This window comes from Vigna angularis, chromosome 11 (genome assembly GCF_016808095.1).
Source record: "Vigna angularis cultivar LongXiaoDou No.4 chromosome 11, ASM1680809v1, whole genome shotgun sequence".
Classification (NCBI taxonomy): domain Eukaryota; kingdom Viridiplantae; phylum Streptophyta; class Magnoliopsida; order Fabales; family Fabaceae; genus Vigna; species Vigna angularis.
Window position 1 is genome coordinate 11711507 of NC_068980.1, and position 4774 is coordinate 11716280.

General features: G+C 31.3%; 1 long non-coding RNA gene across 1 annotated transcript; it reads left to right on the forward strand.

Annotated features, from left to right (window-relative positions):
- The first annotated feature begins 252 nt into the window (after positions 1–252).
- LOC128194793 (uncharacterized) lies at positions 253–2222 on the forward strand. The gene is made up of 3 exons (XR_008246156.1): positions 253–773; positions 892–994; positions 1550–2222. It is a non-coding gene; the product is annotated as an uncharacterized LOC128194793 (long non-coding RNA).
- The last annotated feature ends 2552 nt before the right edge of the window (positions 2223–4774 follow it).

Below are 4774 nucleotides of genomic sequence, written 5' to 3' on the forward strand. Positions count from 1 at the left end.
TCACTTCATTCCTTACCACAAGAGTCATGATGCTAACCATGTGGCCAAGCTATTTTTGAAGGAATTGGTGAGACTCCATGACATCCCAAGGAGCATTATGTCAAATAGAGATGTGAAATTTGTTAGCCATTTTTGGAAAGTGTTGTGGGGTAAGTTAGTTACAAAACATCTCTTCTCTACAACTTGTCATTCTCAATCGAATGAATAAACCAAAGTGGTAAATTGAAGTCTTTCTTAACTGCTTAGATTTTTTATAAATAAGAATATGAAAACTTGAGAGGATTGATTACCTCATATGGAGTTTGCTTATAATAGAATAATTCATTCTACAACTCATATGTCTTTGTAGTTTATGGTTTTAATCTTTTAACTCCCTTAGATTTGTTGTTTTTACCTACACTAGTGCAGAATTGGCCTTTAACGTCAGCACATAGACGTCCGTCCACAAAAACACCAACGTAAATAATTGACCGGTGGCATATCCGTAAATAAGTGGAACTGTAGACGTCCGTTGTGGAGGGGGACGGACGTCTATAATACTATAGATGTCACGACCCCTCCAACGGACGTCTAAAACGCCCCGCGAATATCAATTTTTAAATCCAAAACACGTCATAGTAGTGATGGCCCCGATGTCTATACTATTATAGACGTCGGGGCCCCCAAGTACCGGACATCTAATGATATTTATACTAAAACGCGAACCCACGAGGAGTTACGCTCACTGTTCATCGTCTTTCCCGCGATTTCACTCTGCGGCAAAGCTTTTCCAGGTGCGTTTTCTCTCTTTTGGACCGTTTAAATTCACTTTTAACCAGATTAAATTGTTCTGTGATGAAATATCCTTGATTTGAACCGATTAAAAATCATTTTCGGTGCGTTTTGGTACAGTTTCTTGCGTGTTCTTGGGCGGCGTTTTTAACTATTTTTGGCCTACGTTTTAGGTCGTGTCCTCCTTGATTTCCCTCCGTTTCATTTGGAATCTGCTTTTCAGGTTAGTTTCTTCGTTGATAAGGTTTTTTGTATGCATGTTATTGGATTTTGTGTATGCATGTTTTTGACTTTAAGGTCTGCATGTGTTATTGGCTTTTGAATATGCATGTATTAGTTGTGTTATTATAATTGTCATGTTAGAATATAAGTATCAAATCATTGAGTGACACTTAGTTCCCATTTGAAATTTAACACAAACGATTAATCTTTTAATCGTTTGTGTTAAATTTTGAATTGTCCGATTGGACAGTTTGAGAAAATTAATTTTCATAATTTGCAATAACATGTAAGTTGGAGTTTATGGATAAGATTGATAAAATTTCGGTTCAGTATTTGTGTTGTTCTCCGGATGCATATTTGATTGTGGTCATCGTTGACTACTCTCATTTCGTGTATTTCGGAGACCAATGCAAAATGCTACCGAAATCTTATCAATTTTATCATGTAGACTTCTTTGCACGTGTCTTAGCAAATTATGAAAATTAATTTTTTTGAATGGGTAGGGCCTAACCTTGTGAGAGTTAAAAAACTTATACTGACGATTTTACGAACATAGTATGGATCGAAGCTGGATGAATGAACGTCGCATCAGTGAAGAATATGATAAGGGTGTTTCGGAGTTCTTACAATACGTTGAACAAAATGCTAAGTCTGTGAACGGGACATATTTTTGTCATTGTGTTCATTGTCTTAATCAAATACGGCAAGACTTAGGCAATGTGCGTGACCATCTATTCATGTTTGGCATAATGAGGACTTATACTGTTTGGACTTGGCATGGAGAAGTACTGGACCAGCCTACCACGTCACGAGGAACGGATTATGTGGAAGAATGAATGAGTGACCATTTAGAGGACATGATACGTGATGTCGGTGAAGATAATTTTGGAAGAGCTAATTTGTATGATTCTCTTATTAATGATTCAGAGCAACCGTTGTTCCCAGGATGCTCGAACTTTACACGTCTGTCTGCAACTTTAAAGTTGTTTAGCTTAAAAGCAAGGAATGGATGGACCAATAAAAGTTTCACTGAGTTGTTGGAGTTGTTGAAGGAGATGCTTCCAGAAAATAATACCTACCTATTCGTAATTATGAGGCAAAATTTATTTTATGTCCAATGGGTCTTAAATATCAAAAGATACATGCTTGTCCTAATGATTTTGTTTTGTACACAAGGGAGTTTGCTTCGCTAAAGTATTGTCCAACATGTGGTTTATCCCGTTTTAAAAAGAAATATGACAGAATAACTACTAATTGATAGTTTTGGTAGTGGATTGTTTTTTACATTAAGTAGAACTTTCTTTATATGAAACGCATATATATATTATACAATATTATTCTGGGACAATTTTCTGCTTTTCAGTTTTGGTTTTATTGCAAAAATAAATTAATTTTTTAAGAAAAAAATGCCCAGTAGACGTCTGTTAGTGCACTGTCAGACATCTATAGACGTCTGGCAATGCACAAACCGACGTCCAACCCTACCTGAGCACAAAACCATTCAGACATATGGCACGTCGTGGGGATACACCTCGGACGTCTGTGTAGACGTCGGTGGAGGGGACATCAGACGTCTATGTGGACGTCCAAGGGATGCACATTGGACGTCTATGTGGACGTCCGAGAGTACACATCGGACGTCTACGTAGACGTCGGGACTGAGACATCGGACGTCTACATAGACGTTCATTGTGGACCCCCGGACGTCTGAGTAACGTCACCCACAAAGACGTCGAGGGTAGGTCGGACGTCAAAAAACCAAAAGATCGAACGTCTAAAGCCCTTTCTGCACTAGTGCTAATATTAATTCTATAACTAATAAATATAAATAAATATGGTCTTACCAAAATTAGTATTTTTAGAAACTTATATAAAGAAATAAAAGCACAAAAGGAAAAGATGAGAAATTGACTTCTAAAGCTCCAATCAAAACAAATACCCAATAAAAGTCTAAAAGGGAAGATTGTGTACTTTATAAATTTCATTTTTATTTCCTTAATGCGTTAAGATAATATTATTAAAGATAATCATTACATTCCATACTAAATTTAAAATATGAAATTCGTTAAAAACGTTAAAGAGTCGTATATATTTAAATTATTTTTAAACTTTATGTAAGGCTTGATTACTTATTTCATCTCACTTTGATATGAAAGTTTCAAGTTGGTTATAGATTTGAAAATATTTCAATTGAGTCTTAATTTTTGAAAATATTCTTCAACTAGGTTCTTTGAAAAAATACAAACGACATTAACAAATATGACATGTGTCAATATATGTGTTTTTTAATTTTATTTAAATTTTTAACTTTTTTAAAAGTTCTTTTAAGTTTTTTTTTTTTGCAAAAATTTTTGTTGCCACAAGTTATGTTTCTTGTATGAAATGTGACACTTTAGTGTCATGTGATTGGACAATGCAACATGTGAGTGCCAGTGTCAAAATGTGACACTTTAATTATGTGACTATATATCTTTTTGATTTAATTTAATTAATTTTTTTGTCAAAATAGAACCATATTATCTTTATCTAGAAACCAAATTTATTATATGTATAAATCTAATATTTTAAAAAAAATAACTTTTTAGTATATTACACTATTATATATTATTAGTCTATATTTTGCTAACATGATATTTTAACAACGTCCCACCACAGATTTGAATAGTGGTAACAATATTTGTTTTGTACAAAATAAAAAAAATCATAGACATGTAACAGGTTATTAACATTAATAGTAATTTTTATTAAAAGAATATAATTGAGACATTTTTTTTCGAAAGTTAGAATGCAATTGAATTTTTTTCAAAAACATAAACTAACTTGAAAATTTTTGATCAAACTAAGAATCAAATAAGTAATTAAGTATGACTATAAAAAATGAAAAGATGAAGAAATTGGCACAATGTATTGACAAATAATACATTAATTATTGAAAACAATTAATCTAAAATAAAAAGGATGTTGTCAATTGTTGACAATATATTAATAATATAAAAAATTTACACAATTAATCAGACATTGCAGGTGATATAATTTTTAACTAATATATATATATATATATATATATATATATATATATATATATATATATATATAAGATTTATTAACTTATGTAAAGTACTAAATTTTAGTTAATAAAAAAGTCTCTATTAAAAAAATCATACTTTGAATGTAAAAGTATCCCAATAATTTTTATTTTTAATTTAAAATAAAAAAATCATAAATTTTTAAATATTCTTAACTTTAAAACTTAAAATTTATAATATATTGAAGATATTTTTCTAAATAAAATTTAATATACTCTAGGATTACACAAAATAACAAACCTATCTGTAAAAGAGTATCCTCTACCAAGTAATATAGTAAAATAAATATAACTTTTTATTCTTTAATTATTTTTTAGATTACATAAACTACCTACTATATCCCGTATCTTATTAAGATTCTCGTATTAAAGTCCTAGATAGGATATTAAAAAGATGAAAGCCAGTAAGAATCTAAAAATTTGCTAACTGGCATATATGCCAGGTTGTTCTTAAACTTCGTATGAAAATGTTGTGTCATCATCACCGAGAATATTCTTAACAGTAAAAGGTTGTACTCATCTAATTGGGCACCTATCAGCATAAAGTTTTGTATGTATGCTAAGTAGGGATTCGTTTAGGACATAAATATAATAGTGATGTTGCATCCGACGTTAAAGGACATGTGCATTTTAACTTTTAATATGAAACCCTACAAAGGGGTTTTCTACGATTTATACCTTGTTTATGCAAATAAT